This window comes from Castanea sativa, chromosome 10 (genome assembly GCF_040712315.1).
Source record: "Castanea sativa cultivar Marrone di Chiusa Pesio chromosome 10, ASM4071231v1".
In the NCBI taxonomy this organism is placed as follows: domain Eukaryota; kingdom Viridiplantae; phylum Streptophyta; class Magnoliopsida; order Fagales; family Fagaceae; genus Castanea; species Castanea sativa.
In genome coordinates this window covers 33,565,597-33,579,971 of record NC_134022.1, presented here as the reverse complement: position 1 = coordinate 33,579,971, position 14,375 = coordinate 33,565,597, and the positions used below count along the sequence as shown (strand labels likewise).

Here is a 14,375-nt window from a genome sequence, read left to right as displayed (position 1 = left end):
GTAGGAGGATTTATTTTCTCTCATATGTGTTTGGTTGAGAGGAAAGAAAAGTAGATAGATGAAAAATTATGAAAAAAGATGGTATAAATTTATAATTATGCTCATATTAAAAAAAAAAAAAAGTAAAACATTTTTTATGCTTATTTATTATTAAAACCAAATGTGTATAAACACTTTGCTTTTTTTTTTTTTTTTAATCACAAGCCAAAAGGATCCAAAAAAAATAATAAAAAATGAGAAAAAAAGGAAAAAAAAAATGAGAACAGAAGAAACAGATAAAAGCAAAAGAAATTGTACAAAAAAGACAAAAAGTGAAATGAGCACCACCAAAAAAAAAAAAAAAAACCTTCACTTGTTGGTGGCGAAGCAAAATTTTGTCAAAATCATGATTTATCATTTTCGCTTCCATTTTCTCCCTAATTTGGGGAGATCAAGTTTTGGTGGGCTTGGAGAGAAAATAGTCGGGCCCTATCATTTCTCTACCCCCTCCCATCTCACCCATTTTCTCTTATATTTTCCACTCTCATTTTTTCATCATTTTCAAAATTATCCCAACCGGACATACCATTAGATAAGAGAGAGACAAAGAAGAAGAGAAAGAAAGAGATATAGAGGAAAAATAAAGAAAGATTAAAAAAATAATATTTAAATAAAGTGTTAAAAAAATAAAATATTTGATATTGGATATATTGTAAAGTGAAATATTAAAATAGATCTTTTAGTTGCTCTTACTCCCATGTAACCCCTCAAATTCTCACCATTTAAAAAAAAAGTAAATAAATAAAGATCAGATAAGATTTTGTACAAATCTAGAACACAAACTATATATCCAATGTCCATCCTTTTTGTTGGTCTCTCTTTCAAATCTCACATAAGAGCATTAGTACACACACTGCCATATGCCATATGTTGGCATATTTTACCATCAAAGCACAATAAACATGTTTTATCCGAGCTTCTAATTATAATTGTTTTTACAATACTGCTACAATACCATCTTGTAAGTAAGATGGTACTATAGCAGGCTTGTATAAATTATTTACTAATTTATTCTCTCTCCTTCACTAGCTGTCTCCCACTTTGTCTCTCTATCTTCCACATTTCTCTCTCTCATTTCTTTGGTTCTCTCTCTGTAGCAATGTAGCCTCAGTCCCACTTTGTCTCTTTGTCTCCCTCATGTCTATCTCTCTCTCATTTCTCTAGTTCTCTCATGTCTATTTAACAGATAAAGTAACTTTTAAGATGGTAAAATAAAGTTTTTTGAAGAAACTGGATGTGAATGTTCTAAACACGGAAAAAGAAATCGACACACGTATGCTTTGACCCTGTACCCCAACACGCTTTTTGATCAGCAAATTTGGACGTTTTTTCCTTCTTCTCTCTTGAGTTTTCTTCTCTCATGATTGTTTTTGTTGACCAAGCTTATTCCTCATCTCTGCCACTATCATTTCCTCTCCAACAGAAGAGTCCTTTGATTGCCACTTCCCTAACAACATTTGCAGTCCTTCATCCTCCTATGATAGAACCAATTTGTAATTGTTGATGCTTTCCAGAATAGGACTTTGGGTAACAAATTGGACTTCCATTTGGGTAGGTAACACAGAGAGAGAAAGAAAGATGCATCTATTTCTATCAAAGATGATCACTCACTAGTTCAAGCATCATTACTTGGTAAAGCTTGAACTCGAAGGAATGAAAAGGAAACGGTCTCAGCATAACAGAAAAAGAAGCTGTGAGTCTTACAACCAAACCCTGTTTAGAGATTGGTTGTGGGCCCCATTTGGTGTGGAAGGAAATATTGATTGCTCTTTCTAGCATTTTCTGCTGTAGAGGTAAATTTGATATTGGATTTTCGTTGTTTTTGGACTTGGGATTTTCCTTTTGTTTTAAGGCGGTTTAAAGAGTTTTTAATTTTTTTTTAATTTTTAATTTATATTTTTTATAACAGTTTAAAGAGGTCTACCTGAGGGTATTTCACGCTATTAGATAATAAAGTGATAAAGTCAAAATAAACCTAGCCACAAATGGGTTTATAGTTTACTATAATTTCTATAAAGTAATTAAAACAAAATATTTAAATGTAAACAAAATCAATCCAGTCATATTTAGCAGAAAATAAAAGTCAAGGTTACCATGATTTTCTTGACTATGTATATGAGGTAACCTATATGGCATAAACACAACACAAGGAAAAAAGTGGAAAAAAAAAATCAATGTTGAAGAGAGAGAGAGAGAGAGAGAGAGAGAGAGAGAGATTGGTAATGACAAAGCCCTGGGAAAAAAAAATCAAGGTTTTCATTATCAGGTTCCATTCATTGATGATTCTAAAGAAAAGATGACGGTTCCATTCATAGATGCCTTGATGACATAAACAAAACCCAAGAGGATAATGGTTGTAAGCAATTTTTTTTTATTTTTGATATGTTGCAGCACACTATTTGAAAAGGATAATTTGAATTTTATTTGTTGAAGTTGTTATGTAGATTAAAGAATAACTATTAGTTAAGGATTTTTTAATAAGGAATAATTATTTTTTTTATTTTAAATAATAATTATATATAAGAAGAAAAAAATGATTCTTTGTAATAAAAATGCAACTATCAAGGGTTGGTTATTCAAAAAGTATAGTTATTGTTATTTCACTAGAGGTTCTATTATAACAAACGGTGCTAATTGTGTTTAGAAAGAGCTTCCTTAACCTCTCAATTACCCTCGCTCCCTCACAGTATATAATAAACAGTAGAGTAGGGAAGCAAAAGATAATAACTTAATAATTATTAAGATAAACTTTACGTACCCACCCCCATTAGAATGGCACAATAATTATAATCTCCCACAAAAATATACCAGCAGTAAATCCCATCATCAATATAAACATAGTGCTACATTATTAAATAAGACACTAGCAGTTTATTCAGAAATAAAAAATAAAATAAACCAAAGATTTTCCTTTTATCTTCAATATAAATGGGCCTTATATATATTTGAACATCAACAGACTTGGATCCTATTCAAGTCCTTTATTTTATTTTATTTATTTATTTATTTGATGGACAAGTCCTTTATTCTTTAAGCAGATACTTATTTTGTCACCCCATTTATATTGGTATTGGGTCTATAAACACTGATGCAACATTATCTTTCATCTCTTTTCCAACGTGAGTGTAGCTATCCTCTTCCTTGTAAAAGACATCTACTACTCGTGTAAGATTAAGAACACGCATAAGTAGAGGCATGGGAACAACAGTAGGTCTTATACACTCCTCATTAATGTCCTTCCATGCATTAGCAACTTGCCTGTTGAATTCATCATGGACTACTTGCTCTGAGACGCCATGTTGCTTCATGTAGCATTCGACTGCTGAGGGAGCATGCCCTCTCTCTTGCTCAAACTACATAAAAAGTTTTTCAAAAGGGTAAGTAGAAAGTTGGAAACATATATGAAATAGACATCTCACACTACCTTATGTGACTTCATGTCATCCATGAGTCTACCAACTACTGATGAAGCTTTAATAATCTTGGGGTTGCTGAAGATCCAATCAAATGCCTCTTTTGTAACGATGTCACCCATGCCAAGGAAAGAGATAGCTGTGAGCATAGGGTAACCAGAACTTTTAAGTGCAACATGCATATACTCCTCCATTGTTGGGATGTAATTGTGGTAGAACCATTTGGCTTCATCAAAGTAGGCCCGAACCAAACGTTTCATCTAAGGTTTAAACAACATGGATGAAATAAGTATGTAGCATGAAAAAGTAGACAAAAAAACATGAAAAGTTAAGTTGCTTGACGCTTACAGCATCTTTTGCATAGCTAACACGATATGATCTTTCTTTCTTGGCCAACTCATTTTCAATTTCTTCGAATACATCAAAGAGTGCACGACAACATATTTGCATGTATTCTGGAAGTTGATCTATGCAGCTAATATCCCACCTGAAAATATCATGTACCAATTACAAAAGTTAGATTGACATTATACATCATAGTCTTAACATATATATTAATTAACTCAATTTATGAACCTCTCAATTGCTTCTGTGAAGGGTTCGAGTTCTTCAAGTGTGCCATAAGCATCATATATATCGTCTAGAATAGATGTCATGGAAATAACTTTGGTTAATATTTTTCTTCCAAATGAATATTGGGGCTCAAAGTAGACCGAGACTATCCAAAAGTAGCATTCGACAATCCTATCTCTTGCAAAAGGTAGCTTCGTTGCAAAATCTAAATCTTTCCACCACCTACAATTTGAATATAACAATTAATATTAACTAATTGTAAGTGACCAAATATTTATAGCAAAATGCTAGGGTTGCTATAAATTTTACTACAAAAAACTAATAAATTGTTGTATCAAGAATATGATTACTGCTATATACCACTTCAAAAATCTAATAAATGAATTTTGAATTAATATTTTGGGTAAATTACAACTTACACACACACACCTATGTTTTGGCCGAAATTTAACTTGCCTACCTATGCTTTGAAATTTGACACTTTACCTACCTGAGGTTAGTTCAATTAGATTTTCTTAAACACTTCTTTTAAAAACATGGCTAAATATGTGATTTTGCTTCACTTTTATGTTTCTTTCCTCCAAAACCACCAAAAAAAAAAAAACATAAAAATAGATGATCAAATAATATAAAAAAAAATCTAGTGGAACACTTATATCATGGGATTTCAAACCACAAGTAGGCAACTTATATTTTGGTCAAACCTTAGGTGGGTAAAGTGTCAAATTTTAAACCACAGGCAGGTAACTTAAATTTCAGCCAAACTACAAGTAGGTAAATTGTAATTTGACCTTCTTTTTTTATTATTTGTAACACGTTATTTTGCAAGGTTTATATAGTAAAATTTGTAGTATACTCTTCATTATTTTCAAAAGTATTCGTACTTTGTCTTTTTGGATCATGGTTTTAGAACTAATTACCTTATGATATAACTAAGTTCCTCTTTGTGCAATGACTGCACTAGATTGAAATCTAATATTGAAAGCTTGAGCAAAACTTTGTTATGTGAAGCATCTTGTTCATAGAAAGAAATATATCGCCGAGCCTCTAGCCGTGGTATGCCCTTGTGCAAGGGCTGCTTTAGGGCACAAGTTATTTGTGCTGCCAATGGATTGCCTATAAGGGATGCTGTGGACTTAAGGTGAGTGGTATAGTGAACTCAAGGGCCTCATCAAGAATGTCTTCTCCATGCATCCTCAGATGTGTAGCTTCATAGAAGGCTAGCATGCCTTCAACGTTACTGGTCAAGCTTTCCTTGAATTGACCATCTTCGTCTTTGAACTTTTTGAAAACATCTGTTTAGCAAAAACCAAACTTGTTTTATGAAAAAAAAATGCCTCTAACTTGCTATTACATGAAGAAATTAATCATACTCAGGTCTTACCACATGAAACCTTAAATCCTTCTTGGCGTAGCACTCGAAAACTGAGGGAAACTTTGTAGAGATCATCAACATCAATTTTGTCATTAAAAGTCGTGTATATACATTCTAGAGCTTCTTGGATTTCTCTTTCAAAGTGGTAAGCGATGCCGAGGCGCTGGAGTGCATCAATTAAGCCTAGCTGTTGTGAAAGATGACCCGTGGCAAAGAGCTCATTTCTCACCTCATCTTTCAGCTCTTCAACTTCACGTACTTTACGGAAATGAATATCCTACACCATGAGTTGCATGAACAAATAATTATATTGTAACAAAAAATGCTAAAAATATAATAAATTTTACTATGTAATTTTCATAAACTAGGGTAGCAACTAATCGTGTTACCTTGTCCTCAGAAGTATTGCTAATGAAACGGTCACCCCAAATGCTTGGATGGAAATTTGCTGTTCGGCGAACAACCTCTAATTTGGCTTTTTGGGATGGAGCCCCTGAGACTTGGATAGACATTTTTTCTAAGTTCAAGGAGGAGTCTAAGTTTTGAATGGTATGATGGGATTTTTTCTCTGTGAACTTCTTGAGCGCGATGTAGAAAGCCTTCAAGGCCATGGTATTTATAAGCAATGGAGAGAAAGGTAGGTGAGTGAGCTTTATGTAATAGCTTAGGAAAGTCAGTAAAGTACAATTTTTTTAATGCATATTTTAGTTTGATGAAACATATAAGTAGGGGTGGCAATTCGTGTTCGCGTGTCGGGTTCGTGTCGTGTCAAGTCATGAGTATTAGACTACATAGGTCAACACTAACCCGACATGTTTATTAAACGGGTCAAGATTCCTCAATCCTAACACGACCCATTTATTAAACGGGTCAGTCGTGTCGACCTGTTTATCAGATTTTATCAAAATAAAAAATAAAAATTAATGAAAAAACAAACAAATAAATATTTTTAATATAAAATTCAAAACTAACGAATAACTGCATCACAAATAATCATTAAAAATTAAAACATATCCCAATATCACAAATAATCAATCACAATATGTCAAAGAATATAAATCACAACAACTAATAAGTTCATATACCTAGAGTTTGAAGGGTATATTGGTAAAATATCATTTAATTAAACGGGTCAGACGGGTCAAACGGGTTCTATGTATTCAACACTAACCCAACCCATTTATTAAACGGGTTAGCCGTGTCAACCCGAATATGACACGAACCCGTTAAGCCTCAACCTATAACCTGCTAATTTCGTTTCGTGTCGTGTCGTGTCGGGTTCGCAGGTCGTGTCAAATTTTGCCACCCCTACATATAAGTGATTTGGAATTCAATTTTTGCCTACACCAAATATCGATTGATGTCTTGGGATGATAGAGCTATTGTCAGGAGCGGATGCTATAAGTTAAATATCTCTTAAAAAAAAAGTTTGATGAAACATATGTCATTAGAATTATCATTTAAGTATAATGTTTTGATGCACACTTAACCTTAAGTATAATGAAACACGTCATTAGAGTATATAACCATTTGAGTACAACTTTTTGACTAATAACTAAATATGTTGATCGTGCATATGTCTCAATTGAATAGAGATAAAGGACATTGCATATATTCTATATGTCAGAAGTCACTTTGTGGAAAAGATGGGGAGGGTGGTAGCCATATTGATATGACCCAAAATTTTGAAAAGTCTACTTATTCCAAAAATAAATAAGTTTTTTTTTTTCCACTTTGAAAAGTCTAATTGTAATAATAAATTATTTATTTCCTTGTACCTAATTACGAGCTATCCCTCTCTCTTCCATGAAAGAAAAGAAGGAAATTTTACATCCCGTGTATTCAAATATAATCAAAGGTTAAGAAAACAATATAATCAAAAGTTTAGATATTGAAAAAAAGTAAAAAAATTATCTCATAAAATAATTATTAGCATATTATAGAAATAAGACTTTGTTAGTGTTTAATTTTAATTCAATCTTTCTATATTAAATTTATAAATTTAACTTTATTATGCTAAAAAGTTTAGAGGAGAAAACTGACAATCTCAAAATATGAAGTTTCCACTTATGTTGTAGATTAATTTTTATGTGTGTGTACGTGTCTCTTTTGAGCAATTTTTTTTGGTACTACACTTGGCAATGCTTATTTCTGTTTATATAAGTGAACTAGAGTAATCTAATTTAGGTGACAAGGTATATATAAGAAAAATTTTACCTTCAAAATGGTCTAGAAGAAATTTTGTCAAACTTACTATGTGATAATTGATAAGATCATTTATGTAAATTTTTAGTTACTTAACTTATTAAATGAGTTTTGTGACTCTATTTAAATAATGTACATAGATGGTTTTATGAGTCATCATGTAAGCCAGTGAAAATTTCTCCAAGTCGTCTTGGAAGGAAACTTTTTCCATACATAAATATTTATTTATTTTTTAAATCATGTATTATACATATTTACATATTGTTTATTAGAAAAAAGAAGAAGAAAAAAGTGTTACTTGATTCAATAAAAGTAGGTGGTATTACCGAGAGTCTTATAGCTCAATTGCCTAACATTTCTTAGTTTTTTCAATGCAGATATTCAAGGTTTTAATCCTTCCTCTCACAACTATTGAATTATAAAAAATAAAATAAAAATAGTAGTTTTGGTTATTTAATTAGATTGCTTCCGATTCAATTGCTAATTGAAAACGATTTTGTATTAGCTACAGTTTCAAGTACATTTTCCCCCATTTAGACAGCAAATTAGGTAGTATTCAAAACTGTTTATAATTTTTGGAGTAAAATATAATTAGAATAAATTAAATAAATGTACTAAATTACAAACAAATTGAAAGATTCAATGGTGTAGTGAACTTGTTGTGGTGAACTTTCAATTATCACTGCCTTGTAACTTAAAGTAGGTTTAAATATGTGATTGGACGTGCTAAGTGACCGTTTGGATCCAGATGATAATTGTTGCGTTTTGCGTTTTCTCTCCTCTCTTTTTTTTCAACGTGCATGAATAGTAACTGGTACTATTCATGCACGTTATTTCACTATACCGGTTACTGTTCATAAATAGTACCGGTACTGTTCAGCACTGTGCGGGAGACAAAGTTACTATTCACGCACTGTTCATGGGACCCACAAGCACTTTATTCAAAAAAAAAATTAAAAATGGATCTCACGGTACTATTTACAAAGTTAAAAATTATTTTGCTACAGTGTTTTCTGTTTTCAGCAATGAGTTCTATCCAAATGGACCCTAAAATCCTGGAATGATGACATGACGTAGCTCTTGGATTGCAATGGAGTTGGTGCTAGGAAGTTTCTCCGTATATGCATGCTTGCATGAGGGATGAAGCTTTCTTTTATCTTTATCTTTTTCTTTTTTTGGTTAAAAGGAAAATTCATTCAACTAAAAAAAAATGCAGCAACATCAGAGTTAGGACATAGCCTAACATGGTACAAGCCATACAAATCCAAAAGATAATAGTCACGCAAACATGTAGGGGGCATTGTAATACATTATATAGACATGACAAAATGGGTCAGAATTTTTTGACCCGACCCGTTATAAAAAATTTTGCTAAAAAAAAAATATTTAAACTACGTCTTGAAAAGCACAAAGCACCAAAACCAAACCAATGCAATAGTCAATAAAGCATTAAAGCTTCACGAATCACAACCATTATTTGACCAAAAAAAAAGAATCACAGCGAATAAAGCATTAAAGCTTCAACTCTCCATTACCTCCACAGTCCACAGACATGACAAATTGAGTAGAAAGAACGAGACAACTAGTCTCTAGACAAGACAACTATTCTCTAGACAAGACAACTATATAGTGTTACACTTACACAACACAACCATTAAAAAAACAAGAAAAAAAATCTAATGAGCTTGAGTGCTTGACTAGCTTAGCTTTTAGCTGTAGTCCAAACTTTCAAATCCAATTACGGACTTACCAAAGGCACAATTTAGTTACAGACTCACAAATAGCCACATCCACAAGGCTCATAATTATACAATTTTAATTCTTTATTGATTTTCTTTCATGGTACCTTAAATTATAATAAAATATTGTATTTTAGATGAAGATGCTGACAAAATTGGCAAACTTGAGCTACAATTTGCAAGTATGAATATTTGCAGTACTGAATCTGCTACCAACGTTAAGTAGATTGAAATTGAGGTGTAATTCTTATAAAATATTTACTTATTCTTCTTTACTTAATATGTTATGTTTATTTTTAAATCTTTTTTTGTTTAGTTTATCTTTCTAAGTAATCTAACTTTACTATTATTTTAAAAGAAACAGGACCATGTGCACTTAAGAAGGCCGATAACTTAATATGGTCCTTGACATGTAGTTTTTTTTCTTTCTTTTTTTCTTTTGTGGGAATGATATTATTAGTAATGTAAACTTAAAATATACTCTTTACAAGTTTACAAGTTTGCTATCATGTGTGTGAATGTAGAAGCAAACATTGGCTTGCTATCATGTGTGTGAATGAATTGTATAGCTAAATCAAAATGAATGAATGGAGGATCTAGAAACTAAGCACACGAATTGTGTTTTTGATGTGTTCACATCAGCACTGTAGTGTCTTTTTGGCTTTGGTGAGGAGCAAGGGAAATCTCAATTCTTTAATATTAGTGTACAATGCATGTGCATGTTATACGTGTTGGTAAACTACTAAGCTGGATGTATGCATCAGCTGGTTGTACTCCATTATAGTTTGTCATTCTTTACTTGCCACCTTCATTTTCTCTTCCTATTTTAAACAGATCAAAGATTATACCAAGATTAGCTTCTAGAAAGCTAGAACAAGAGTTTTACCAAATTTGGGTATCAAGTGTTTAGTGGTAATTGGTAATAGTATCACTAGTGAGAATCTAATCATAGTTGAATAACTCATAAATGGTTGACAAATTGCATCTATTTAAAAAAAAAAAAAAAAAAACTTGTTTGAAAAATATAGGTCAACCCGACCCGACCTGCGACCCGATTGACCCGTGACCCAATTGACCCACAAACCCGATTGACTCGACTCGACCCGACCCGACCCGACCCGAATGTTTTGCCATGTCTAACATTATATCAGCATTAAGCTGTTTGTTTCCTACTCTAGCAAGACCATCAGCACAACGGTTTGTTTTCCGGTAGTAATGCGTCACTTTAACTTGCGAAACTTGAGAAATTAGAAGCCTGCAATCAATCACCATAGCAGAATTTATAGCATTAGAACTACTAGAATTTGTCATCAATTCAACATTAATTTTAGCATCCAACTCAATTTCTATAGCATTGATTTGAAGGTTTTGACACATGATCGGACCATCCCTTAAGGCCCCAAATTCAGCTAGGAAACTCATGCCATAAATAAACTCGTGCTTTTTATGAAATTAAATTAACTTGTGCTTGAGGCCACGTGCTGTGAAGGGTGTTATTAGTTTTTCTTCAAGACAAAACAAGGTTGTCAAACTTTGTCTCCTTCCGTAGCAAAATTTGAATCTATGGATAGACTATACTCCTTTCTTTTGGCTCCTTTTTCTATACTATTCTCTCATTGTATACCTCGTACTAATAAGTCTATCACTTTTTTTTTCTCTCCAAAAATACAAAAAATGAGACTGATCGAAATGACACTTGACATAGAATAAAAAAGACAATTAAATAACTTAATGTAAATCAAACATCATTATAACTTAATGTAAATCCTTATTATTGGTCAACTTTTTTTTTTTTTTGCTTGTTTGTCAAAACTGCTAACATGTGCATTAATTATCTGCCTGGGGGTAATCTCGTTCCATTACGTGACACGCAAGTTTTTTTTATCAATCTATCACGAGTGTAAAAGGACCTTCGTTCCAAAAGGACAAATATTTCATGTGCTTAGTTCTTCCAAAACAGACAATAAGAAAATTTGGGAAATTGCTATAGTCCATCTAGATGATTCTTGACCCATTCAACATAATGATTCTCTGCACTTGATCGAAGAATATTAAACGCTATCTCTAAAACTCATCAATCCTACATGATGAGAGCGACGAACTCTCCTGCCTAGATGACCTTATTAAGAAAATTTGTCCACCCTACCACAGCATGGACGAAGGCAAGCAAATCATTAATAAGAAGTTTTAATGCCTCAATCAGTTACCAATTAGCTATCATACCGTTACAAGCTCATTAAAACCTACATTAATAAGCCTTGAAGCTTTAAAAAAAGGGCACTAAAGCCACAATTAAAGCCGCAACGGCTAGAAACTATGAAGCTATATACAAGTCCATCAGGACCAGACCAGGTACATACACTCAACTAAAATACACTAGCACACGTAGTTTTGATATTCTGAGCTCTCTTACTTCCTAAAAAGTCTCTATTACTGACTTTATCATCGGAGGCTCTGTGGCAAACACCACACCGATGACCACCTAAGGACAGTTTCACATCACGCTTACAGGTTCAATGATGAGGATTTAACTCTATCTGAACGAACCTATATTGCTGACGATTTTGGCATCATCACTGCACATTATTTCAAACATTATCAAATGGTCAGTGCATCCGCATCTATGTACATAAGACAGCAGCCATGCATACAAGGAAGCTTCACTTATATATATTGTTAGGTTCTAAAGATTTAGATTTAAATATTTAAAATCACATTTGTATTGTGTTGGCAAATCGAGAACAAAACATGTCTAGACCATGATTTTAGGCAATACTTAAAAGTGATTGTTTCAAGGTTTAAGTCCAGTTGATTGCAGAAAAAGGGAGTGCGGTTCTGCCTTGCTTGACCGATCAAGAATTAGGACCAATAGAAAATCGTAGGTCTAGTTTTTTCTGTAGAATTTCAAACAGGCCCAAGCTCGCAAAAATGTTTAGAGTTTCATCTAAATTTCTCCACATATAAAAGGGAAATTCTAGCCACGTTTTGAAGACTTTTGAGAGACTTTAGAGGTGCTCTTGTGAGATTTAAAAGGTATTCTGCCTTCCTTTTTCAAAGTCACAGCCGGAAATCACTCTCATATCATTAGATCCAGTAGATCTAAAGTTGCTGCTACAAGATCAACAATTACTGATGATCTAAACTTTCAAGGGTGGTCTTGGAGTTACAAACTAGAGATCTTGTGTTGCTAAACCTTTGAGTTGGATCTCAAAGTCACAAAGAAGGCGGCTTGTGTTGGTGTAAATTCGAGAAGAGAAAGAGTCCGTGGATTCGGAGCTTGCACGTGGCCGTGTCAATAAGTTACTACATGAGATAGCAATAGATTTAGGGTTAAATCTGAATGTAAAAATTTCAATTCTCTTATAGTGGATTTACTTTACCTTGAGGATAGCTAGGTTAAATCCTCCCCAGGTTTTTACCTTGAAACTGTTAGTTTTATTGGTTTTCCTGGGTCATCATATTGTGGTGTTATTTACTTTTTCGCATGTGTACATGATATGATATATGCTTGTTTAACCTAGATTTGAAAAATAAACCTAAGCAATCTCTTGGTGAGACTTCTACGCAGGTGACGTAATGGAACGGGAATACTCCCAGGCAGATAATTAATGCACATGTTAGCAGTTTTGACTACCAACCAAAAAAAAAAAAATTGACCAATAATAAGGATTTACATTAAGTTATAATGATATTCGATTTACATTATGTTATTTAATTATATCTTTTATTCTGTGTCAAGTGTCATTTTGATCTGTCTCATTTTTCTTATTTTGGAGAGAAAAAAAAAGTGGTAGACTTATTAGTACGAGGTACACAGTGAGAGAATCGTATAGAAAAAGGAGCCAAAAGAAAGGAGTATAGTCTATCCATAGATTCAAATTTTGCTGCGGAAGGAGACAAAGTTTGACAATCTTGTTTTGTCCTGAAGAAAAACTAATAACACCCTTCCCAACACGTGGCCTCATGCACGAGTTAATTTAATTTCATAGAAAGCACGAGTTTATTTATGGCATGAATTTCCTAGCTGAATTTTGGGCCTCAAGGGATGGTCCGATCATGTGTCAAAACCTTCAGATCAATCCTCTAGAAATTGAGTTGGATGCTAAAATTAATGCTGAATTGATGACAAATTCTAGTAATTCTAATGCTATAAATTATGCTATGGTAGCTGATTGCAGGCTTCTAATTTCTCAAGTTCTGCAAGTTAGAGTGACGCATTGCTACCGAAAAACAAACCGTTGTACTGATGGTCTTGCTAGAGTAGGAAACAAACAGCTAGATGCTGATATAATGTATTACAATAGCCCCCCCCCCCCCTCCCAGTTTGCGTGACTGTTATCTTTCGGATTTGTATGGTCTGTACCATGTTAGGCTATGTCCTAACTCTGATGTTTTTGCGTTTCTTTTTTAGTTGAATGAATTTTCCTTTTAACAAAAAAAGAAAAAGAAAAAAGAAAGCTTCATCCCTAATTTAGTTGAATGTATTATACATGATTTAAAAAATAAATAAATATTTACGTATGGAAAAAATTTTCTTCCAAGACGACTTGGAGAAATTTTCACTGGCCTACATGATGACTCATAAAACCATCTATGTACATTATTTAAATAGAGTCACAAAACTCATTAAATAAGTTAAGTAACTAAAAATATACATAAATGATCTTATCAATTATCACATAGTAAGTTTGACAAAATTTCTTCTAGACCACTTTGAAGGTAAAATTTTTCTTATATATACCTTGTCACATAAATTAGATTACTCCAGTTCGATTATATAAACAGAAATAAGCATTGCCAAGTGTAGAACCAAAAAAAATTCCTCAAAAGGGACACGTACACACACATAAAAATGAATCTACAACATAAGTGGAAACTTCATATTTTGAGATTATCAATTTTCTCCTTTAAACGTTTTCGCACAAAAAGCCACATCCACAAGGCTCATAATTATACAATTTTAATTCTTTATTGATTTGCTTTCATGGTACCTTAAATTATATTAAAATATTGTATTGTAGATGAGGATGC

General features: G+C 32.8%; 1 pseudogene; it reads right to left on the bottom strand.

Annotated features, from left to right (window-relative positions):
* Positions 1-2,981: 2,981 nt before the first annotated feature.
* LOC142613995 (sesquiterpene synthase 2-like) lies at positions 2,982-5,912 on the bottom strand (annotated as a pseudogene).
* Between the last annotated feature and the right edge of the window lie 8,463 nt (positions 5,913-14,375).